General features: G+C 45.3%; 1 protein-coding gene across 4 annotated transcripts in view; it reads left to right on the top strand.

Annotated features, from left to right (window-relative positions):
• Not10 (CCR4-NOT transcription complex subunit 10) overlaps window positions 1-26,753 on the top strand; it is a 390,843-nt gene that overhangs the window by 142,220 nt on the left and 221,870 nt on the right. The window lies entirely within an intron of this gene.

The raw sequence follows: 26,753 nt of genomic DNA on the forward strand, positions 1-26,753 counted from the left end.
TTAGGTGCAATCAGCTTAAAAAATAAGATAACACTTGGCTGACCCACTAGGACTGTCTCTGTAATCACCTGTTTCCCACCAGGTGGTGGTGGGCATATTTTTGCACCTCAGAAATATGGCAACACTCTCTATCATGACAGTTACTAGCAATGTAGCTAGAACACCCAGTAACACCAACTTATGGTTTTGTAACTGTTCTATATACTGTAGTCAATTTTTTGTCCTCTCTCAACTCTGGTAACGTTGTAATCTCCACTGCAGCCAACATGGTGATGATGTGTATGTTGCAGGAAATGTTTGCTGTCGAATTATAAACCCTCCTGCTGAATATGATGAACTCTGTAGAAACTGTCTTTTGCCCTCTTTCATACAACTTTAGACCCCTCTAAAGAACAATGTTGATGAGTTCTCAAGGCAGATTTTGGTGATTCAGCTTCTACAAAAGACTTCTGTGGATGTTTGCATGGGGACCTCATATAGTCATCAAGGGAACTGGTACAAAACTACACTTTGTAGCTGTCACATCATGTGTCAATTGAAACCACAACCCCTTGATTTGATGAGCTTTGCTGTCAACAAATTTTTAGGAATTATCAATTTTTAGTTTTTACAGTTTTGTACTGGTATATGTCTAAATAATGTCCTGAAATATTATTGCTAGAAAAAATTTTTTGAATTAGGTTTTTTTTTCCAGTTTTGTTCACCACATTTACCAGTATTTGAGCAGCATTGAGCAAAATATTGTCACAAACTTTCTGTATGACTTTTTAGGTGGAGTGAGTAGAGGAGTATCCTTTACTTTCCTACTAAAATACACTTTTACACATGAACTTACCTGCTGTTTACATATAGCTGTAATTCTCGATCTCGACAGAAAATTCAAAACTGGCTGTTCCCGCTAATATATGGTCAGATGATACGACTACCCCGCCCTCTACCGGGTACCTGGATCCATTTCCATCAACAACTAATCATATTTTCTCTGTCGGGGCCGGCGACTAGTCGTCTGCTCCTCTTCAGGAAATTCATCAGTGCTTTTCAACTTTTCTTTGGTGAAGTACCCACTTTTGTTGACGGTTCTGGCTTGTTTTTTGGCTTTGGTTGGGATTTTTTCTAGATATGTCTGATTCAGGATCTCAAATTAGATATTGCGGGGGGCGTTGTAAAACTCGAATGTCTCGGTCTAACATAGACCCTCACTCTTTTTGCACTAACTGTAGAGGGAAATTGTGCACAAATTTGGATAGATGCGATGAGTGTTTGTCTTTGTCTGTGTTTGATTGGCAAAAGTTGGCTAAATGTCAGGCAAAGTTAAGTAAAGATAGGGCACGTAAGGCTTGACGCCAGAAGTTCCTCCCAGAGTAGGAGTAGTATTGCCTCTTCTTCTGTTCCTGTTACCCCTCCTGTTCCTATTCCTGCCCCGGAACCTGTTGTTTCCAAACCCACTACCGTGTCAGACCTTCGGGCAGAATTTGATGGTAAGATTTCAGCTCTTTTCTCTGCGATAGAGAAGATTGGCCAGGATGTGAGTGCGATGTCTAAACATCAAAGTGTTGCGAGTGATAGTGTTGTGGAGGAGGTGACTGTTCGTCTCCCTCGCGCTCCTAGGTCTAGGCCTCTGTCCGGCTCCCAGGGCTCAGGGAGAAGACATGCCGAAAGCCGAAGGGAGGCGAGTGGGGTCTGCTCACAAGCAGTTGCTTTTTCTAACAGTCCTGTTGCATCTCAGGCTGTTGCAGCTCGCCATAGTAAAAGCGATGCGGAAGTGTCTTCTAGTACTTCTGTTTCGTCGAGGAGGAGTTGGAAGCAGTCAGAGTCTAGTAGGCCGCTGAAGAGACGCAGAGCTTCCTCTCCAGGTCAAGTTCCTATCAAGAAACTTTCGGCGCGTTCTCCTCTTCCATCATGTAGCTTTTGGGATAGCCCAGAGATCTCTTCTTCTTCAGGGAGTCCGGATGCGTTCTTCGGATCATAAGTGAGCGCCTGATCCTCCTGTTAGCATGCAAGTAAGCGGCTTCCTTCCCGTTGATCCCAAGTCGGCTTTTTGCCTCCGGTTCCTGCCAACCTTTCGACAAAGAGGACAAGATTTTGAGACTTTTCGAAGGTTTTAAAGCACCAGCACTTCAGGATCTTTCCGCACCTGAGGCCCGGTCTCTGCTTCCGCCACGCACCTGGCGCCGCTTCGCTCGCTGGCGCCTGGCACCGCTTCCGATCGCGGCGCCTGGCGCCACTTCCGCCCGCACCTGCCGCACTCCCGACGCTACTTTGGCGCTTGGCGCCTCTCCACAGCACGTTTCCAAGGCGCACAACGTTTGCGCTTTTGGCGCTACTGTGGTTTTTGGCGCCTCTTTGGCTCTCGGATCTTCTAAGGCTCCTGACTCCTCTCAGGCTCATGTTTGGATACGCTTGACGCTGGTCGGGCACCTGGCGCCTCGGTTATGTTCGGCGACACTCAAGAGGATAACGCAAGTTTGGCTCCTGGAGACGTTTCTCTCCGCGGTGCTCCAGCTGCTTCAGAGATTCTCTCCCAGTTTCTGATGTTTCGAAGTAGATGATGTTCCGTCTGCTCCTACGTCCAACTTTAAGCATCTCTTACAACTTTTTGAAGAACATTTTCAAGAAGACTTTGCTCCAGCTACCCCTTCGTCTCCAACTACGCAGTTTGCCAAGGATTTTAAACCTCCATCCTCTAGATTTCTGAAGCTGGTCCTGTCTGTTTCGCGAAAAGAGCTCTCCGAAGGCAAGAAGGATGGTTGAGCATGAAAAGATCTCAGGGTAAAACATCTTTCTGTTTTCCCCCTCACAACTGTCTTTTAAAGTCTCGTTCTTGGTATGAGACTGGGGAAGTCTTTTCCTTGGGAGATGCTGCCTCCTCTCAAGGGGATTTCTCCAGCCTTGTGGATTCTGCCCGTCGCTCAGTCAGCTTTTTCTTCGTCCAAAGTCGGCTTCTCGTCTTCGGAAATTGACCATCTGGTGAAGAGTTCCTATAGGATCTTGGAGATCTTTTCTTTTATTGATTGGTCTATAGGAGCCTTGAGCAGGAAGGTGAAAGTCTGTGATCTTCCCCCCAAGACTGCTACAGATCTTGATGCTATTTTGGCCTGCCTGGACAAGGCCATCATGGACGGAACGTCAGAAATTGCCTCAGTGACTGCTACAGGCATTTTGAAGAAGAGAGCACATTGGATTTCGTTTGTCGTGAGAGGAGTCTCCAGGAACCAGAAATCTGCTCTACTTTTTGCTCCTTTGTTTAAGGAATCTCTTTTTCCCGCCACGTTAGTTAGGAAATTTCGGAGGCTCTCTCATGAAGTCTACTCAAGACCTACTGGCTCACTCTTGAAAAGACCCAGGTTTTCGACTTCTCCAGTAGTACCCAAGCCTTCTTTCCCTGTATCCTCTAGGCCTTCTCGGGGTACTCCTTTTCGGCCCTTTTCCGTGCTAGAGGAAGAGGAAAATTCTCTTCTCATCCCCAGAAATCTAGGGGTACCAACCGATGAGTTCAAGGTCCTTCATGCGACGGTTGGAGCCAGACTAAAGACGTTCTGGCAAGTTTGGGAGGCCAAGGAGCAGAACCCTGGGTGATCAACGTTCTGAGAGAAGGCTACACCATTCCCTTCTCAGAAAGTCCTCCTTTAAAATCTTCGCCAGTAGACTTCATCATATCATCCAGGGACTCAGAGAAACTTGTGGTGTTGGAGGAGGAAGTTACTTACCTCCTTCAGAAGGGAGCCATAGAAGCAGTCCTCGAACCTTCATCTCCGGGGTTCTACAACCGTCTGTTTCTGGTTCCAAAATCGTCAGGAGGATGGAGACCAGGCCTCGACGTAAGCGCCCTGAACAAATTTGTGCTTCAAACACCATTCAAGATGGAAACCACGCAGTCGGTCATCAATTCCCTGCAGGAAGGAGACTGGATGGTGTCCCTCGATCTCCAGGACGCATACTTTCATGTCCCTATCCATCCGAGATCAAGGAAATTCCTACGGTTTGTGTTCAGAGGCAGGACTTTTCAATTCAGGGCTCTTTGCTTCGGCCTATCAACAGCCCCACAAGTTTTCACAAGGACGATGGCTCCAGTTGCGAAATGGCTTCACTTAGAGGGAATTCACATATCCCTTTACCTCGACGACTGGCTGATCCGGTCTCCGTCAAAGGCCAATGCGTGAAGGACCTACAAAGGACCCTTTCTCTTACCGACTTTGAATTGGGACTCATAGTAAATCTTCCAAAGTCGCAACTCTCTCCATCTCAAGACTTGACTTATTTGGGAGTTCGGATGAACTCAGTTCTTTTTCAGGTTTTTCCGACTTCACAAAGGATCGAGAAATGCCTGCTGAAAGTGAGATACCTGATGGCAGCCAAGACTTGTTCTGCCAAGGAATGGATGAGCCTTTTAGGCACCCTCTCATCGCTAGAGATGTTCGTCAGTCTGGGGAGGCTACACATGAGACCTCTTCAGTTCTTCCTACAGCAGACCTGGAACAGGAAGAAAAAGATGGATTCGTTTGTTTTTCCTCTATCCACTCGAGTAAAGCAAGACCTGTCGTGGTGGAACGACAAGAGCAAACTAGAGCGAGGTTTGTCGTTGAGACAGAGGAACCCAGACCTGATGTTGTTCTCCGACGCTTCAGACGAGGGTTGGGGAGCAACATTGGGGAATCTTCAAGTGTCAGGCAATTGGTCTTCATCCCAACGGGACTGGCACATAAATGCGAAAGAGTTGAAGGCAATACATCTAGCCTTGGAACATTTCGTGCTTCTGGTGGAAAACAAAAAGATAGTAGTTCACTCGGACAACTCCACAGCTCTGGCGTACGTGAAGAAACAAGGAGGCACTCACTCCTTCTCTCTGTTCGAGATCGCAAAAGACCTGCTTTTGTGGGCGGCAACCAAGAACATAGAGCTAGTAACTCGCTTCATCCCGGGAGCTCTCAACGTAAGAGCGGATATTCTCAGCAGGTCACTCCAGGTCATTCCGACGGAATGGACCCTCCACCAGAAAGTTTGCCAAGGCCTGTGGAAGATTTGGGGAACTCCCATGCTAGACCTGTTTGCAACGAGGGAAAACCGCAGACTACCTCTCTTTTGCTCTCCTGTTCCAGACCCAGAAGCATTAGCGGTGGATGCCATACTCCTGGACTGGTCGGGTCTCTTCCTTTATGCATTCCCTCCCTTCAGGGTGCTGGGAGAAGTCTTGAAAAAGTTTCGAGCACACAAAAATGTGTCAATGATCCTAATAGCTCCATGGTGGCCAGGAAGATCATGGTTTCCAGAGCTACTGGAGAAAGTAGTGGATTGGCCAAGGAGGTTGCCATTCAGACCAGACCTTCTGTGCCAGTTGCACAGCAGAAAGTTCCACAGGAACCCGTCAGATCTAAATCTGACAGGGTTCAGACTCTCGAAGCGACTCTACAGGAGGAGAGGCTTCTCTAGAAGAGTGGCGCAGGCAATGGCTAGATCAACCAGGCCCTCGTCTACAAAGGTCTATCAAGCGAAGTGGAAGCGCTTCAGGGAGTGGTGCTCCGAGTCTGGAGTGTCTTCCACTTCTACGACTCTTAAGCCAGGTGGCGGATTTTCTTTTGTTTCTGCACAAGGAGAAGAAATTGGCTGTCAGCACGATTAAGGGGTATGGGAGTATGCTGGCGGCAGTTTTCAGGAATAGAGGTATAGTCCTTTCCTCAGACAAGGATATAGCAGAACTCCTTAAATCCTTTGCTACCACTAAAGGCAGATCTCTTTGTGTACCGCATTGGAATTTGGATGTGGTACTAAAGTGGCTTACTTCCAAATCTTTTGAGCCTTTGAGTTCCTGCTCCATTAGGAATCTAACTAAGAAAACTCTCTTTCTCTTGGCACTGGCCTCGGCAAAGAGAGTAAGTGAGGTTCATGCTTTGGACAAAAGAGTTGGTTTTGTGCGGATAAGGCTGTAGTTTCCTTCACCTTGGGTTTCCTAGCTAAGAACGAAAACCCTAGTAATCCATGGCCAAGGGAATTTCCCATTGCTCGCCTATCCTCCTTGCGGGGAAGGGAAACGGAGAGACTTCTCTGTCCGGTCAGAGCATTGAAATTCTATCTGGACAGGACCAGAAGTGTAAGAGGAACTCAGGATTTTTTATGGTGCTCAACTAAGAACCCCAAGAACCCTCTATCTAAAAATGGGATTGCTTTCCTTTTGAAAGAACTGATACAGGAGGCACACAAGGAATTAAGGGATGTGGATTTCCCTTAGTTAAAGTGAGGCCTCATGAAATTAGGGCTATTGCAACTTCTTTAGCCTTCAAGAAGAACATGGCTTTAAAGGACATTCTAAGTTCAACTTATTGGAGATGTTCGTCTGTTTTTGCCTTGCATTATCTGAGACAGATCCAAACCACATATGAAGACTGCAGTACGTTGGGCCCCTTTATTGCGTCTGACACGGTGATGGGCAAGGAAACCAGAGGCTCTAGATCCTCTCCTTAGTTTCTTTGGGTGCAGAGGTTTCTTTTTGGTCGACTACTAGAGCCTTAGGGGTTAGATGGCCTAGTAGGTCTAATTTTAATAGATTGGTGTGAGTTTTTTATGGTTGGGTGATATGTGTTTTTAAAAAAAAACAATGATAGTGTATGATGGTGGATGCTTTGAGTACTGCGCCCTGAGCAGGGGCATTATATGCTTTGGTTGATTGTGTCGAAGACGGCTGGGCCAACAGACCTTTCTCCATATGGCAACCTGCGACTGAGCTACTAGGCCCCGCAGTTGCACTAAGGATAGCAGGTTACAGAGGCAATAACCGAGAAAGCAGCTTCCTTAGCAGGTAAGGATCCAAAGTAAAGACGTTTTTTCTTAGCCTGATGATCTTAGGTTTTTTTTTCCATTTAACACTTACAGCTGTCCATGCCCACCGCCTCAATGTGGCAGTCAGCTATATGTAAACAACAGGTAAGTTCATGTGTAAAAGTGACATTTTTATAATAAAATAAGATTTTATATCATACTTACCTGTTGTTTACATATAAAACATTCCCACCCGCCTCCCCGCAAGGGACAAGGGGACATAGAAAATATGATTAGTTGTTGATGGAAATGGATCCAGGTACCCCGGTAGAGGGCGGGGTAGTCGTATCACCTGACCATATATTAGCGGAACCGCTAGTTTTGAATTTTCTGTCGAGACCGAGAATTACAGCTATATGTAAACAACAGGTAAGTATGATATAAAATCTTATTTTATTATAAAAATGTCATGTTATCCACAATAAAAACTGGCTCTCTCTCTCAAAAAATATATCAGGGTAAATATGTATCTATGTATCTTGATATTGCCATATGAGCGACATTGAGAGACAATTAGTCCTACAATGTCTGTAGGACTTGCGGTTCTGGTTAGTAGAAAGTGAGAAATTTATTTCAGTATCCTAGTAAAACTACTCATTTTCTATGATAGCTTGTTCATTCTCTAAAAAAAATATCAAAGTAAATACTCTATATATCTATGTATCTCAATATTTTGAACTCGTCATATTCATATCACAGATGTACCATGCCAACTAATATACATGTAATATTTTATATTTCTTGACATATTTTTACTGCATATTTTTGGAAATATGAAATTATATAAGTTCGTAAAATAAAAAAGTATACCTTAGTTTAATCAGACCACTGAGCTGATTAACAGCTCCAAACATAGCGTTGGGTTTTACCAATAAACCATCTCGATTTGTGTATGGTTCTGGTTCAAGCTATATCCTAGTCCTTTGTGACACATTTCCTTTTGGATTGTCTTACCGTATAGTGCATTCACGCAGTTCTATTGCCACAAGCAAGAGAAGTACCACCCCTATGAGGGAGAAATTTGAACAATTGCATCTCGTTTATTACAAGAGAGGGACGAAGCAAATGGGAATTGTCTCGCCTGAGGTGGCAACAACAACAAGAATGCCCATCTCTAAGTAAGGGATTTGTTTTCCTGTATTAGTGATATTCAAATTAGTGTTATTCTAAATAGTGATTTCTATTTTTCATAGTATAATAAGAGATCACAAAAGCTTGATTTTACTGCAGTGAGTTGTCATTTGACTCACGACTTGTGTAGGCTTGGTTGTTCAGCGTTTGTTTACTTGATCCTCGCAGTTGTTTGTTTATTTGCTTCCCCAGTATCTGAACGGAAAACATGTACAGTGGTAGCATATATAGGTTATGTAGAAAATTTATATTGAAAGCATATATTTTTATAGGTTATGAGGAAAACTTTAGGGTGAGTGTAAAATGATGCGAACAAACCTTTCCTAGAATACCATGTCCTGGCCTAACCTCATTAGGGCATTTATTTTTATAATTTATGATGAAAAAAATTTTGCACTGATAGCATATAGCCTGCTATTTTTTTATAGGTAGCATATACTATTTTTTATAGGTTATGGAGAAAACATTACAGTAAACCCCCGTATTTGTGGGGGATGTGTACCACACCCCCCCCGCGAGTAGCTAAAATCCACGAATACTTAAAACTCCTTTAAAACACTTGGAACTGCCCATTTTGATAGTTTAAACACAAGAAAACCCCTCTTAAAAGTGCGTATACAGTGAACCTCGCTACTTGGCGGTTCGACTATCGCGGATTCACGACTTCATGGATTTTTTCCATTACGTATGTATAAGAGAAAATATATAGCAGATTTTCCGGAAATTTCAAAAATAGTCGTGATATATGAAGACCCAAATATTTCATTAATTCCATTAATAATTATTAATATCTGCTAGTACTGTTGGTTCATTGCATTATGACATATAATTCAGTACAAAATGAAATTAAACAAAAGAGAATGTGATCATACGATAATTCATTATAGTACTAGTAAAATTAAGCTGAACATGAAACGCTAATCAGATGCAGTCTGACATTGTCATATTTGAATGGTGTAAGGCTGCTGATGGCTACATATATACTAATTATAAAATACAAATGTAATGAATGTGCATCTTTTCCATGAATCTTTTGTACTGCATCCAATAATATTGTTTGTTGCAAAAATCACATCTCTCGAATAAACCTATACTACTACAACAAAAAAAAAGCATAAAATAGCGTAAAGTATATTTGAATTTGAAACTAGCATGTAAGATGGGCTGTGATTGGTTCCATTGGTGATAGATGACGAGTCAGCTCCCAAGTTTTGTAATCTCGCCTGTGATTGGTGTTTTGACCGTTTCTCCGACCAGCAGCTTCCCTTGTCTCTGACCCGCAGCATCTTCTCGCGGCCACGCCGTTTCCCGCTCTCTCGGTAGATAGATGCTGTTTACATTACCAGTGCTGTGTGTGACAGTGTGTGTTTGAAGTTGAACTTTTTTTTTAATTTTGTTTAACCCCTACAATGGCTCCCAAGCGTTCTGCTTCTGCTAAGGCTGGTACTGAGCCTAAACGCCAACGGAAAATGATGATGATTGCTGAGAAGGTGACACTTCTCGATATGTTGAAGGAAGGGAGAAGTTACGCGGCCGTGGCCCGCCATTTTGGAGTGAACGAATCCACCGTTCGCTACATTAAGAATGATGAGGCGAAGATTAGGAAGACGGCTGCCATCACCTTTAGCAAGTCAGCAAAGCGAAGTTGTTACGGCTCGTAATAAAACGATCGTCCGTATGGAAGGTGCTTTGTCAATCTGGATTGCCGACTGCGGAAGAAGAAAATAGCCTTGGATACGAACACCATCTGAACCAAGGCTTTGAGGTTGTATGAGAATTTCGCGGCAAAGGAACCTCAAGATGATGGCGACCACGCTGGAGAAGAAGAGGAAGACGACGAAGATGATGTAGATGAACCTCAAGCAGGGACATCCACTGATTCCCAGCCTCAGACACGACGTTTACCGCCAGCAAAGGATGGTTCGCCAAGTTTCAGAAACGCCGGCCTGAAAAGCGTTTCCCTGCATGGCGAGGCTGCTTCCGCTGACACGGTCGCTGCTGAAACTTACGTGAATGAGGCGTTCAAGAATATTATCGTTGAAGGTGGATACAAGCCCGAACAAGTCTTTAATATGGGACGAGACAGGTTTGTTTTTGGAAGAGAATGCCATCGCGAACTTTCCTGTTCAAAGAAGAAGCCAAAGCCTCTGGCTTTAAAGCGTTCAAAGATCATGTTACCCTCGTGATGTGTGGCAATGCTGTGGGATTTTTGCTAAAGCCAGGGCTTATTTATAAATCGAAAAACCCTCGTGCTTTGAAAAATAAAAATAAGAATCTCCTTCCCGTGTATTGGATGCATAATCCAAAAGCATGGATTACGAAGATGCTGACCTCCAGCTGGTTCCACCAGTGTTTTATCCCACAAGTCAGTAAATATCTCTTAGAGAAGGGCTTGCCATTTAAGATCCTTCTCCTGTTGGATAACGCTGGTGGACACGCGATTGATCTTTCGCATGAGGGCATTCAGGTTGAGTTCCTGCCACCCAACACAACGTCCTTAATTCAACTGATGGACCAGGGGTTATCAGGGCGTTCAAGGCCCTCTACACGAAGAATACCTTGGCAGACCTTGTTGCGTGTGTGGATGCCGCCAAGAAGATGAGGATGAAACATTCAATTTGAAGGCGTACTGGCGGCAGTACACAATTGCCACGTGCCCTCAGAACATCCAGAAGGCACTGCAAGAAATGAAACCTGCTACCGTTAACGCGAGCTGGAGGAAGTTGTGGTCCGAGATTGTTTACGACGGCGAGGATTTACGCCTGCCGAGATTCAACACTCTGCAGTACGGAAATCTGTGCAGTTGGCTGTGATAATTGAGGTGACGGGTTTGGCGACATGGCGACGACGGAAGGCGTTGACGAGTTGTTGGACTGCCATTCCCAGCCGCTAACTGATGCAGACCTCAAGACCTGACAAAATCAGCCAGTGAGGAAGAAAATGAACCACAGGAAGAGACCCAAGAAGTTGTCGAAGAAACAGGCTTAACATTAGAACGGCTTGCCAAGCTCTGCAACCTAGCGAAGGAGCTGAAAGAATTGTCACAAGAATGGGACGAGGATATGGTTCGTTCTCTGCAGTTCTGCAACAAAATCGATGAAGACATGACTCCCTACAGGATGCTCTTCGATCGAAAAAAAGAAGCAGCGGCAGCAACTTCCGATCACAATGTTCTTCCAGCCTCGCAAAAAAGAGCCAGTTCCTCCTGCTACTATGCCTTCGGAAGAAATTGAAGAAGTGTCCCAGGAAGAAGTTGAAGAGGTGTCCCAGGAAAAGACACCTCAGTCTGAAGAGACGTAAAATACAATCATTGGCTGCACAGTAGAAGACATCATCAGCTTCATCATCATCATTTCTACTGTGCAGCAAATTCATCGCCATCATCTTTCAAGTTTTTCTTCAACTTCTTTCATGGTGGGTACAGTAACAATCTTTATTTCTTTATATACTTTAATATTCTAACATTTTAATATTAGTGCCTGTTTTAGATTAGGTACTGTACATGCATTAAGTGTTCTGTACATTAAAGGGTGGTTTGTTAAAAGTACATACGAGGAGGGCTTTATTGTAACTTCCAACTCTATCGTGGTGAGTAAAATACTGTACAATTGTACAGTACGCACCATAACAATCTTTCTATTTTTTTATGTTCACTTACTGTTTTATTGCTTATCATTTGTGCCTGTGTACTGTATGTACGTATTGTAGATATCTGTACATTACTGTAAAGGGTGGTTTGTTAACAGTACTATGTAAAGGGAGGGTTTTAAAAGTCTGAATACATGTTAAATAAGTACTGTAAATATGGTGTCCCTACTTCGCGGATTTTCAGCTATCGCGGCCAGTTCTGGAACCTATCTACCGCGATAAACGAGGGTTCACTGTACCTGAGTATATTAACAGTTTTATCAGAAAAAGTATATTTAGTCATGAAAATATGAAAATATAGTAATTAGTGAATATTTGTCAGTGAAAAATACCGCGAATGGGCGAGTTTCCTGCGAATAATGGGTAGATAAGTTCTACTGAGAAATCTGCGAATACGTGAGTCTGCAAATCATGAGAACGCGAATATGGGGGTTTAATGTATATTGATAGCATATATTAATGAATTTTTATGCTATAAAAAAAACTATGCACTGATAAATATAAAAAATATATAAAGTAAACCCCCCCCTATTCGTGGGGGATGCATACCGCATCCCCCTGCGAATAGCCAAAATCTGCGAATACTTAAAACCCCACTAAAAACACTTAGAACTGCCTATTTTGATAGTTAAACTTAAAAAAAAAAAAAAAAAATTGCTTATACAGTAAACCCCCCATATTCGCATTCTCATGATTCGCGGACTCACACATTCGCCGTATTTTTCACTGAGAAATATTCACTAATTACTGTATTTTCATATTATTTTCATGAATAAATGCACTTTTTGTGATAAAACTATTAAAATACTCAGGTATATGCATTTTTACAGGGTTTTTCTGTGTTTAAACTATCAAAATGGGCAGTTCTAAGTGTTTTTAGAGGGGTTTTAAGTATTCGCAGATTTTAGCTATTTGTGGGGGGGGGTGTGTGACGCATCCCCTGCGAATATAGGGGGTTCACTGTACCTGAGTATTTTAATAGTTTTATCATGAAAAGTTCATATTGTCATGAAAATGATATGAAAATACAGTAATTTTTGAATATTTCTCAGTGAAAAATACCGCGAATGGGCGAATTTTCCGCAAATAATGGGTAGATACGTTCCAAAGAGAAATCCGTGAATACATGAGTCCGCGAATCATAAGAACGCGAATACGGGGGGTTTACTGTAATAACAATTATAATAATAACAATAATACGCTACTTATCGTTGTGTAATTCAACATCCCACCGCTTGAGTTCTCAGTGCTTTCACCTTTGCACTGCTCACCTGTAGGCCTCTTGCCTTTTTACTGTGCCTACTCGCAGTGCTCTCATTCATGGCACTTCCCACCCTCTTGCAAGCATTTTAAAGGACTCTTCCTCGTAGGCTACTTTTTCGCCATTGCAGAACAGAAGCACCAGGAATCAGTACCTTTAGAGCAGACATTGCTTGCTCCTGTAGCTCTGATATAACTCATAATATTCAGGTTTTTTTCATTTGCTTGCCCTCCATAAGAAGTTGAACCTGAACAGTTAGATTCACAGTCTGCTGCTGTATTGGCGCCAATTTCAGATGTTCAACCTGCAGTTGTTTCTTCTGAGAGAAACAATTTGCCAGTGATTTCTGGTCCTTCTACCACTGTGTCTGCTTTGGATCCCATGCTTTCAGTTTCTCTTGAGTGTTCTGCTCTCACCACTTCAGGAGCTGCTTTGGTTTCAGTCTCTGTTGTGGAAGATATATAATAGACTCAGACCATAACGAGGAACCCTCTTCCATGTTGGTTTTTCAACATTTGACACATTTCAGAGAGAAGTTCCACTTTCTTTTTCTGTGATTTTTAAACCCGATACTGTACTTTTTGTGTAGTGCAAGTAGCTTGAGCCACTCCGTGCAACCTGCCTACATTTTCAGGCAAGAGAAGATTTTGCAGCATAAGGGTTCCTCCAAGAATTTTTTGTTCATACCTTCTTTCATTGGGAAGCACAGAGCTGCATCTTTTGCTGCAGGCCAACTTCCCAAATTGGATGTGGCTTCAGGAAAAGACTTGTACTTCTTTCTTTTACAGTTGACCCCCCGGTATTCGCAGGGGTTAGGGACCACAACTGGCTGCGAATAGCTGAAATCCACAAATACTTGAGACCCCCTCTAAAATGCTTATAACTGCTTATTTTAATAGTTCAGACACCAAATATTATACTGTCATCCTAAAACTTTATTATAATTTCAAAGTCATCTTACAACTTTACCCTTAAAAATACATGGATTATAGTTATGCGTGAACACTCATACAACTGTTACTCTTACCAAGGCAAATACTAATCAAGTTACCCCTATATTCAGGCAGACATTTTCTTTCATATTCAAGCCTTTCCATGTTCTTTTTAACATATACAGTAGGTAGGAGTAACATTGGTACATTCTCAAGTACATGGAACAGTTAAGTACTGTACCTAAATATTTAAATATGCAATGAAAAAAATATATAAAGTAATGAGAAGTTGTTCTTACACAAATACAAACCCTTGGTCCTTTACACATGGGGAATACTTTTGGCAAAGCTGAACAGGCCACTAAATACTTACAAGGTATGAGTTGGTATTATTACCAGCTGGGCATGTGGTTAGCAACAGTGGGAAACCCACAGTACCAACCGCCCAGATTCACGCATCCACTTTACTTTCCGGCCTTGTCTGACGCGGATGTGTTTTGCGGCTCTCTGCTCGGACTTTTGGAACCTAAAGCTTCAACCTGTTCACAGTGTGTTTGTTCTTGTTTTCATTTTGGCTTGTTCCCCTGTGTATTTGTGCGTGTTTGTAAGATGGATGATCTTTTACAAACCCATGACTTGGATAAGCCTGTGCGCCAGATTTGTCCTGGTAAGGACAAAAAGTGTGGTGCCTTCCGCTGTAGTGCGGAATCAGACCCCCACTCCCTTTGCTTAAAATGTCGCAAAGGGAGCAAGGACCCCCCCTGATTGTACTGTTGATGACCCATGTGATGAGTTTAGGCTTTGGTCTCCTAAGCAGTGGGATAGGTTCTCTCGTAGACCCAGATATAAGCGGAAGGAATCCAAGGCATCGGAGGGGCTGTCTTCGGCTCCTTCGACTCCAATTGTGGTTAATCCTTCTCAGTATTATCTGAGTCCCGACAGCCTCCCCTTACTGCCCCTGACGGAATCCATCTCCCTGTCTCCTGTGTCTGCATCTGCAGTCACAGAGGAGGTGAGATCGGTCAACCTAGCCTACACTCCTCTCAGTTCCCTCTCACCCAGAGCCCCTCATCCCTGGATTAGAGGGGGACCCTGCCTGCCTTTGTCATCTTCCTCAGGTTTGGGATCTGTGCTGGGTTTGACTTGGGCGTGGGAGTCGCTCGGGATGATTGGCAATCCTGAATTGTCCTCACTTCTTGAGCACATCAGCTCGGTGGCGCGGGGCGGGGTACTGCCCCCTCCCCCCACTACTCACACGGTGGTTGCTCTCACGACCACCACTGTTACTGCTGTGTTGCCAAGGAGCATGGTGACTTTGGTGGGAACGCATCGTGCATATGGTGCGGTCCCTACCCCTGCCATCTCAGTGTTGACGCTGGCCGGCCCGGTCTGCTCGGTCACTCCGCCGCCTCCCGGCTATGCTCTCATGCCTCCTGCCTTGCTTCCACCGTTACCCGTGCCTACCCCGGACCGTGTGATGTTCCCTGCTTCACCGACTGTTCCCGACAGCGGACACTCCCAGCTAGATTCGCCTCGACCAGTTGCTCCTGCCTCCATTACTGCCCCAGTTCCCGTCGACCCCGTATGGTCTGTCTTCAGCAAGCTGGGGGATGCGGTCTTATCTCTGATTGATAAGAAGAAGAAGCGTGCTCGTCAACCATATCCGTCTTCTTCTTCCTCTTCTTCCTTGTTGTCGTCATCTTTGTCTTCGTCCTCCTCTCCCCCTCCCTCTATAAGTCCAATTGGGCTAGGAAGGGGAGGGCGGCTCCTCCTCCTTCTATGAAGACTCGATCTGCTAAGGCAGTGTTCTCCCCCCCTCGGGGACGAGCTGCTGGTTCTCTCGCTGAGAAGGGCACCTCGGTACCCTCCTCGGATGGTTCCGTTTCGGCGCCTCTCAAGTGTGTGTCGCCGAAAGCATGATCTCCTCCGGGAGACCGCGTGGGCTCGACCTCCATCACAAGTTCAGGCATGGAACGGGAGAAGGGGAGGAGCCTGTGGGCTATTCCCCCACCCAAACCTTCGCCCTTGCCCAAATTGGACAAGGGTACAGCGGGGTGGGTGCCCAAGGACGTCCCGTCCCGAAGACGTCGGGGATATGAACGAATGGATCCCCACAGCCTTCTTCGTCTGTTTTGACACCGAAGAAGGCCGGAACACGCCTGGACGATAGGGACAGCGGCCTCCAATCGGTAGTCCGTGCTCCTGCATTGGTCTCCACTGCACGCCCCAGTGTCGAGGCTCGTCCAGCGTCAGAGCGTGGATTGGCTGTGAGGAGACCGTCCCCTGATCGTCGTGACAGTTGCTCGCCCAGACAGCCAGTCCATCTAGGCCCTCTCATGATCCTCCATTGCGGGACGGGGACCATGAGGGGTCCGTCGCCTCCACTGGCTATACCAGCAGACGTGGCGGTAGTGTTTGCTCTGCCTCTCCCACCCCCTCAACTTCCTCGGGATTCTCCAGGAGGAAAAGGGGTCGGTAGGATTGCCGGGGCTGAGGCCCTCAGGCAGTCGGCTTCACAAGCGTCCGGCCCTCCCTCGCTCCAGGCGAGCGAGAGGTCGTACGCTGCTGTCGTGCGGGGCAGAGAGATGGGGTCTGTCTCGGGCTCTCCTGCGGGTGGGGCTTTCCCGGATGACCGTCTCTCAGAGGGTCCTCTTCTGAGAGATCCGGACACTCCGGAAATGCAGAGGGCGTTTGTAGAAGTCGTTGCCCTGATCCGTCAGCACAACAGCCTGGAGGAACCACTTCCAGCCCTTTGGAAGAACGGTCGTCCAGACTAGAGGAGTTCTACACCTCCAGGAGGGAGCCCAAACCCTCTCTTGGTGTACCGTGGTCTCCCTTAGTGGACAGCGTTCTCAGCCAGGTGAACAACTTAATCTCCGGATCGTCGTCGTCGCTTCACTAGTCTCAAGCTACCAAGCTGTTACCTCCACCTCTACCAAGACAGAAGAAGTACTACGTTCCACCGGAAGGTGTACTGCAGCAGAAGGTCGTGGAACCAGGGCTGACTCGGTTAGCACCTGGTAACACTTCAGCTCAGCTACTGGGAGAGCAGGTGTTTTTCTCGCAAGCTGAGATGAGTGCTTTGGAGGTTATGGCTCTGTCTGCCCTCCACGCGATCTCTTGGCTCAACAACTGGGCCTTCGAGTTGTCGAGAATCGCAGCCTCGTCTACCCAGAGCAAGGATCCGACCTTCAGGAGTCTTTGCCAGTCTGGGGTAAGGCTATTTCCTTTAAAACCCACCAGGCGGCAAACCTCTGGGCCAACCTGGTGCTGAAAAGAAGGGATGCAGTGCTATCCCGGATCGTCAGGTCACTAGGTACGGAAGCTGCAGCGTCTCTGCGTAATGGACCCATTCTGAATTTCACCTCTCTCTTCCCCTAGGGGGAGGTGGACGCTGCGGTGGACAAGAGAAAGGCCGACGAACGCGACTGTCTTGTCCACCAGGCAGCGATGAAAGGGGTTGCGCAGCCCTCTCTTCCTGTGGCCAGGTCCCTGAACCAGGCTAGCACCCCAGCCCCGAAGAAGTCTGGTGCTTTGACAGCCACTCGGGGTAAAGCCCAGCCCTCTTCTTCTTCGCCTCCGCGCAAGGAACCACAGGGTCCCTTTTGCCAACCTGTCCCCCCAAAGAGAAAAGGTAAGGGCAAGAAGAAGAGGTGAGGAGCTCACTAGGGATGGCGAGCCCCTCGGATGCTGCCGTCGGTGGGGGGGTGCCTTTCCAGCCATTGGGCAATGTGGCAGCGATATGGAGCGGAGACCTGGGTAGTGGATGTCCTTCGGGAGAGATATTTTCTACCCTTCGTGTCACCGCCTCCCCTCACCGACACTCCGGTCCAGTTCCCATCTTATCTCCAAGACCCCCTGAAGAAACAGGCCCTTCTTCAGGAGGTCGAAACGATGTTGGGCAAGGGCACCATCGAAGTCGTTGAGGATCGGTCCCGGGGCTTCTACAGCAGGATCTTTCTCGTGGAGAAGGCCTCCAGCGGCTGGAGACCAGTGATCGACCTCTCTCCCCTGAACCGTTTCGTTCACCAGACGCTGTTCACGATGGAGACGGTATGCACGGTACTGTCGGCCATCAGGGAGAACGACTTCATGCTGATGGTCGACTTAATGGACGCATACTTCCAAGTACCAGTTCATCCGTCGTCTCGTTGGTACCTTCGCTTTGTCCTCAACAGAGTGGTCTACTAATTCAAGGTTCTCTGCTTCTGTCTGTCGACCGCTCCACAGGTGTTCATGAGAGTGTTCACCCTCATTTCAGTTTGGGCTCATTCGCGCGGGATGTCTACTGAGATATCTCAACAATTGGCTAGTCCTGGCAAGCTCTCGCTTGCAGTTGCTACTGGACAGGGATCATCTCCTTGAGTTGTGTCAGGAACTGGGTGTCATGATCAACATTCGGAAGTCAGATCTCACTCTCAGAGGACTCAGTACATGGGCATGCTGATAGACACAGCAGCAAGCAGAGTCTTTCCTTCTCAGGCTCAGATCAGCACGTTCAGGAAGGTGGCGAGGCAGCCTGCTCAACAGTGGCAAGTCGTGGTCGGCCACCTGTCGTCATTGGAGAAACTCGTTCCGCATGGGAGATTCCACCTTTGGTCTCTCCAGTGGAGACTGAGGCACTTCTGGGATCAGTCTCGGGAACCCCAGTTGGTTCTCGTCCCCATCTCTCAGGAGGTGAGGGACGATCTCGCCTGGTAGTTGGATGACAGGAACCTCTGCATAGGGACACCTCTGTCGTCTCGCCCCCTGGACTTGCTTCTCTTCTCGGACTCATCGAAGGAGGGCTGGGGCGCACACCTGGAGGAGTTGCTGACTTCAGGTGTGTGGGACCAACATGACCGGCACCTTCACATCAACTTCTTGGAGAAGGCAGCATTCTTAGGCCTCCAGTGCTTCCAAGACAGTTTGGTGGGTCACTCGGTAGCGTTGATGAGCGACAACACGACCATGGTGGCATACATCAACAAGCAAGGGGGTCTTGTCTCCCGAGCTCTTCACGAGTTGACGTTGCAGGTGCACCAATGGGCAGTCGCCCACTCTGTGGAGCTGTCGGCCAGGTACATTCCAGGCAAGAGGAATGTCCTGGCGGACACGCTCAGCCGTCGGGATCAGGTAGTGGGGTCCGAGTGGTCCCTCCATCAGAGCTTGGTGGACAGGCTCTTTGACCTGTGGGGGCGTCCAGTAGTCGACCTGTTCGCCACCCGGTACAACAGAAAGCTTCTGACCTTCTCTGTTGTACCAGACCCTTGGGCAGCTGCAGAAGACGCCTTCCAACACTCGTGGGACAACCTCGAAGTGTATGCCTTTCCCCCGTTCTGTCTCCTTCACCCAGTTTTCAGTCAGGTTCTGGTGTCGACGAACCTTCGAATGATCCTGGTGGCCCCCAAACGTCTGGAAGCTGCTTGGTATCCAGACCTGCTGGCTCTGCTCTCCGACGTTCCGAGAGAACTTCTCCACTGGCACAACCTGCTTCGTCAGCCCCACATAGAACGGTACCACCACGCCATGGCCTCCCTGTCTCTTCTCGCCTGGAGGTTATCCACCATCTCTTGCGAGTGAGAGGCTTTTCTCACCAGGCAGCGACAGATGGTAGGATACCTCAGGAAGCCCTCCGTAGCAGTTTACCAGGGTAAGTGGGCCGTCTTCTATGGTTGGTGTCGTAGACGGGGTTACTCTCCGGTCAGAGCCACTCTTCAGCAGGTAGCGGATTTCCTCGTCTTCCTTCGTCGGGAGAAGCTGTTGTCAGTTTCAGCGGTAAAAGGATACAGGGCGGCCTTAGCCTTGTTCCTTAAGCTGAATGGCATCGATATTTCATCATCCCTGGAAATATCTTGCTGATGAAGAGCTTCAAACTGTCTTGCCCACCCAGGGAACTCAGGTCCCCCGAGCAATACGTCTCGTTTTATGGAGCCTAACTCGTGCCCCTTACGAGCCACAACGAGAGGCCACAGACAAGGATCTGACTCTCAAGACCGTCTTCCTTCTAGCCCTAGCATCGGCGAAGAGGATTAGCGAATTACAGGGACTTTCCTTTTTAAACACTCGAGGGGGTGGGCTTCGGTAACGCTCTAATTTGTCCCGGAGTTCGTAGCGAAAACTCATAACTCAGCGGTCCCTGACGCTCGGTTTGAGTCACTCACGATCCCATCCCTGAATGGCTTTGTTGATAATGACCCTGACGAGTTACGACTCTGTCCTGTACGGGCGCTACGGCGCTATCTGAAGAGAACACGACACCTCAGGCCTGAGAGTCGGCGACTCTTCGTTAGCACTGGGACCCCCAAGAAGGAGGTGTCCAAGAACACTATCTCTTTCTGGCTTCGTGAGGTTATCACGAAAGCGTATGCAACGGCTGGCGAGGACGTCACCAGCCCTCTGCGCCCCTGTGCTCACGAAATCAGAGGGATTGCGCCCTCTTTAGCATTCAAGAAGAACCTGTCGGTTCAGCAGGTACTGAAGGCGGGGGTGTGGTCACGCCAGACCACATTCACCTCTTTTTACCTAAGGGACGTTAGATACCTTCTCCTTGGGACCAGTGGTGGCTGCTCAACAAGTGGTGTAACTTACCCAGCTCCCGTATAGGACAGACTCATCCTACCCTTTCCGTCGGGCAGAGAGTTAGGCCGTACAAGCTGAACCGGACATCTGAAGCGGGTGAGTTTCAATACTTGAGTGTCCCATCTTTGTTGCCTTTCAGGTACACATTAGATGTAATGTCCCCTCTTTCCCCTGCAAGGCGGGGAAGGGGTTGCGGGCTAATTACCAAACCCATTCCTTATGTTGGTCCTTAGTCCTCGACATTTCCCAATCACCTCTAATGTGGCTGGGAAGGGTTCTCTCTGGCTTTCACCTCGCTGTATGATGGTTTACATACCGTAACCTCGTCACAGCTAGGACAGTCTAGTAGGCTGGTCTGTATCACCACAGTTCTCACAACGGTGCTCACGGTCCAGTGGCCGAGTCCTCCTGGCTCTTACCCCAGGTGAACATAAGGTGCGTTGAACTCCCAGTCATTCAGAGACCTCCACTCAGATTCCTCCCACCGAATCTTGAGTCCCCATATGTAAAGGACCAAGGGTTTGTATTTGTGTAGAAACAAATCGCATTTTTAAGAGTAAAATGCATTTTTCCTAACGTACAAACCCGAGATCCTTTACTCAGGTTACCCACCTCAGCCACCCCACAATCTGCCCTAGACCAGAAAGTAAAGTGAATGTGTGAATCTGGGCGGTTGGTACCGTGGGTTTCCCCATTGTTACCAACCACATGCCCAGCTGGTAGTAATACCAACTCATGCCTCGTAGGTCTTTAGCGGCCTGTTCAGCTATGCTGAAAGTATCCCCCTTATGTAAAGGACCTCGGGTTTGTATGTTAGGAAAAATGCATTTTACTCTTAAAAATGCAATTTTAAGATTATGTAAATCATACAGGTACTTGTATTTGAAAATTAGTAAATAATTTTTTATCTTAAAAAATATTGTCACAAAAATAAAATGAAAATACATAATTAGCAAATATTTTAGATATACTCTACAAAAAATCAATGAATAGGTGAATTTTCCACTAATAATTTGGAGTTATGTTCCACAGAAAAATCCACGAATACTGAACCTTGAATAGGCAGGGGTCGACTGTAGATCCACTTCGTAGGAGAGCAGTTTCTTCCAGGAAAGTGGCCTTCTTTCAGCATGACCTCACCTCCATGACCAGGTCAGGTTTTAGCTTCATCGAGGTCCTTTGATTATGGAGCTGTCAGTAGGATTGACTCTTTCATATGTAAACTTGTTGACTGCATTCCTACTTTGTTTTCATCAGTGCTGTAGGTTCTGTGGGAATGGTATACCATCCCATTTGTGGTCCCTCCTCTTTCTCTTCACCGCCAATTCCTTTCCCTTCATATCACCACAGCCCAGAGAAGTTCCAGGTCCTTTAGGAAGAAATCTCAACCCTTCTTCAGAAGGTCATTGAGAAGTTGGTAGAACCTGACCCAGGGTTTTACAACTTTGTCTTTCTTGTCCCTTAAACTTCAGGGAGTGGGCTAGAGACATGCTAGACATCACATCTCTACACATTCATGAGACTGACTCTGTGCACCATGGAGTCCTCGAGCAGGTTCTGTCAGCCATCCATGAGAAAGATTAGATGGTTACAATGGATATGAAAGATGTATACTTTCATATCCCAATTCACTGGAACTCTAGTAGGTATCTGAGGTGTGTCTTCAAAGGCAAAGTGTTCCAGTTTGTGGCCATGTACAGTCCGACCTCTTAAATCCCGCTCTCTGTGGTCTGGCAGCTCCCATGATCTGGGACATTTTTGAATCAGCCACCATTAGTTCTTCCATAGTTATGAGGGCAGTGCCACACATCATTTCAGTGTTTGGATTTTTTCAGATTTCAGAACTGAACCTTGCTCCGTAAATACACAAGCACAGTTTATTTCCAGTGAAAACATTCTGTGAAACTCAAAAATAAAAAGCATTCAAAAGAACTATAATTTATGTATATACTCATGTATCATCTGATGTAATTACCATGCAATCATTAAAATTTTGTCCAATAACATGATTTAATCATATACATCGTGTATAGTGGATTATGTATTTTCAGTAGATTACACTAGGCAAGGCTTTCTATGCCTGTCTCATTTTCAGTAGATACCATTGATAATGTACATTATATCAGAGTTAGCTTACAACTAATAAATAGGCCTAGAAGCAAAAGCTCATATGTTAAATGTGACTCTTCATACATAAATCAGGCTTACCAACCTTGTGACTTGTCTAAGAATTCATTACTGTTTCTTATAATTAACAACCACTTTCTTTTGCGTGCAAGACACTAGCATAAACAACAGCAAAGTATTGGCGTGAACAGTCAGATTGCAAAACGGCTGTTTGCCGATATCAGTTACTGCAATTAACACTCTTATTAAGGGTTGTATTACAGTTGTCCACTTGCTAAAAATGTGATAATTTTCAATGGTGACTTCCATAAATAAAAATAAAAATCTTTATTCATCCTTCACACCATGGAGAGGAAAGTGTTATGAAAGAATGCCACTAAATTTGTGGTTGTAACTGTGTCTGAAGGAACGAATAATGTGCAGGCCACAAAACGTTTTGGAAGAGGCAAAAGCAACATCCAATACTGTACTGGCAAAATCATACCTTTACCTTATTTAATTTACTGCATTTATAAATAAATCAAGTTGCATTTTTAAACCCAGCTATGATAATTTATGAAAAAATGAATCTCTGAAATGCATTTTATTTGGCAGTTAATGGCTGTGATAATGTCAGTAAAACACAGTCAGATGATGATTTTAAGAATGTAAACAACCAGAATACAGTATGTAAAACAACAGTTCTATTAAAATCATCATCATGCTTAATACAACTGTATTATTTGACTTCTGCAAAAGGACATCAGTCAGTGTAACAACCTAACCAGGGCCAATAGTCTCTCTCTCTCTCTCTCTCACACACACAATGTGAATATTTAAAGAAACAAAAGTAGCAGATTTTCAGGTTTTTGCTGAAAACAAAAGCCAAAAAAGTTTGAAGTACCAGAAAACATTGAAAGGTGGCAGGAGATCAGAATTCAACAGTGCGCTTATAAGTGGTTAAGCTCTAATGTAGCGAAGGTGTAAGCATTTCTGGGGAGATGCTTATGGAACAGGCCAGAATTTTCATAAGGAACCTAATGATCAATTTTTCATAAGCCTTGTTCTGTTTTTGATAATACAGCAACATGTAGGTATGTGGAATGAGCTGGAGAGACTGTTTTACATATGTGGTTTTTAATGGGTGGTTTATGTCATCTGGGATTTTCTGTGGTCTGGCCTGGTTCCAAGGGTGCCAGTGTTAATAGGTCGGACTGTTCTTTGACCCCAGTCCTGCTCTGCAGGTATTCACCCAAGTGCTAGTTCCTTTGGGCAGATGGCCACATCTCCTGGGGCTCAGGATGGTGCTGTATTCAGATGACTGGCTACTTCTGTCTTTATCCCTTTAAGGCATTTTGAGGATGAAAGAAATAGTATTCAGATCAATTAACCGAAGTCAAATCTAATCCTGACTCAATAGATAATTTACCTGGGCATGATTATAGATTCAAAATTTCTGGTTTCCCCACTCCAAAACATGTTGCCTCATTCTTTTAATTCTTTTAGAATTTTTGAACTCGAGCACCTTGCCAGCAAAGAAATGGATATTGCTCTTAGGTCATATATCTTTGCTGGGGAGGTTGGTTCCAGGTGTGGGGCTACTCATGAGGACTTTCCAGTTTCATTTAGGAAGAAAGTGGACCCGAAAGGCACAGCCAGACTCTCACCTTGTTCCTAGTTCGTTAGACATGAAGGAGCTCATTTGGTGGGATTTGCAACCCTTTCTTGTAGCTGGTCACTCTCTCGAGATCAATAACCCTGACCTAACTTTTGCTCTCAGACGCATCAGACTTGGGCTGGCGAGTCATAGTCGAGGACAAGCAGTTTGAAGGAAGAGCAAAACTTACATATCAATATATTGAGATGCTGGAGGTAATGGAAAGGTCTCCAGGTGGTGAGCCTATTAATAAACATGATGGTAGGAATCTTCTGGGACAGTACAACTTCCGTAGTGCACCTGAGAAATCAAGGAGGTACAAAATCAGAATCTTTGTTCCAGCTCACTCAAAGTTTACTGACGTGGTCAAAGGAGAGAGGAATTTCTGTGGTCCCCAATTTGTTCTAGGGAAAGTAAACATCATGGCACATACCGTAAGCTCAGCAGGAAGGATCTTTTTCTCCTCCATGGTGGATCTTTCTCTTGGATGGTGGATGCCATGCTATTAGATTGGTCAAATATAGATTGCTATGCTTTTCCCCTCTTTGCTGTGCTTCAGAGTGTGATGGGGAAGTTTTGTGACTGTCAGTTGTCGCATAATGCTAATTGCTCTGTGGTGGCCATGCAAGGTATGGTTCCCTCTACTTATGGGTCTGTTAGTAGGTTTCCCAGGATTCTTCCCACCTGGAAAAATCTACTTAAAACACCCAAGACAGAACAAGTTTCATCTCAACCCCCACTTGATACAACTGGCTACGTGGAGACTTTTCACCATCTCTTTTGAGCAAGGTTTTCAAGACACTATAGGTCTTGAAGGAAATTGACCAACAAGTGTTTTCAGCACCAGTGGTCAGTGTACAAAGCAAGGTATAGACTTAAGGGCCTGTTCTGTACCCACACCTCTGTGAATAATGTTATCAAGTTCTTATTCTCAAGATATGAGAAGTTTCGGTTGCCACTATCAGAGGTTACAGATCGATGTTGTTCACTTCGCTTATACATGCAGGATTGGATTTTCATGAGGACAAGGACATTTATGAAATGCTTAGTCTTCCAGCTGGAACGGCCAAGGTCAGTAGAATGCCCTATGCACTGGAACCTAAACATTGTGCTTAAATTTATCTCTTCAGCTCCTTTCAAACCACTGGAGGGAGCTCCTTTAAAGGAGCATATGGTAAAGACTCTGTTCATGTGGGCGATAGCCACTACCAAGTGGGTTAGAAGACTTTGTCTTCCTTGAAGGTCAAGTTGCATGATGTGCATGCAATTGCTATCATTTAATTTCTAGAGAAAACTTCTTTTAAGTTATTAAAATTGTAGAGTGCATGTAATTCAGGCTTTGCATTGCATTACTTAAGGAATATTGAATTGCAATACAATTCTTGTAGAGCTGTAGCACCCCAAGTTTATGCAGGGGAAGTACTGTCCTAAGGCAAAATTGTAGTAGCTTTCTTTTCTTTTTACTAATTAGAACTCAGGTTGAGTTATGGAACACTTGGTGGTATGACAAATTTTTAATCAATTAGAATTTTTCATAGCTAACAAACCTGTGGTCTTAACTTATGGATAGGTCTTCTAGTGCCACCTGAAACCAGTAAAAATAACAAACAAGGAATTGGTGGCATTGAGGTAGGCCGGTAGGCCTAGGTGGCAACTGTCAAGTTCCTTCGTGCATGTATCTAAGGAATGACGCCTCAGTTTCTTCCATCCCAGGAAACTTGATTGAGGGGTGGCTAGAGGTGGGCCATATAAGTTAAGACTGCAAGTTTGTTAACTATAAAAAATACAAATTGATTAAAAATTTGTCGTTTGTTCATATGTGGAACAAACCTGGGTCTTGACTTATGGATAGACTCACTTTAGGAGGGAGGAAAGAAAGTTTGGAACCCACTTGAGGTTCAGCACACCTGGTAACTCTTCCTGGCTTATAGAAGCCTATTGAAGGGAACCAAAGCCTGACTTAATAGATAAGTGATTATATAGCAGTCAGACTTGTGGGATCCCATACAATGTGATGATGTAGGGGTTTTTATTTAGCACAATTGGTGCAGGATGATGGGAACAGATCTGAAGGTTACTAAATGAAACTCTGACTTTCCTTAACCTAATTTATTACCTTAATACAGTATTACAGTGGCCTGAAGACCTTCAAAATGAACCTTATCCTAATTTTATTTATATTTGCCACAGTTTAGCAATTATCATCTCTCAATACTGAATCTAACTTATTTCCTACTTACCACTAAAGTTTACCAAAACAATCCTCCTATATTTAACTTAGCCTAACTTAATACTATCAGTAGTCAAAATATTATCAACAGATAATACAACTCTGGCATATATCAGATTCAGGTTCCTTATCTTTCTCAGCACTTCATCTCAGAATAATCCAAGATAACCACAAAAGTCAACAGACAATTTTGTGGATCACTACGGAGTTTATTTCAGCTATGCCATCCAAGCTGAGGGCAGAAATTACTTTGGAATTTCTTCATGCAGTCTTTTTCTACACAAAAGCCCTTCTCTCCTTTCAAACAAGAATCTGAGATCTCGTTCACAATAAAATCAGCCTACAGATATTTAAGCACTTTCTATAATCCCCCAATCCTGTTTAGGACAGTCACTGTCTTAGTGCAGCAGATAATTG

This window comes from Macrobrachium rosenbergii, chromosome 56, assembly GCF_040412425.1.
Source record: "Macrobrachium rosenbergii isolate ZJJX-2024 chromosome 56, ASM4041242v1, whole genome shotgun sequence".
NCBI lineage: Eukaryota > Metazoa > Arthropoda > Malacostraca > Decapoda > Palaemonidae > Macrobrachium > Macrobrachium rosenbergii.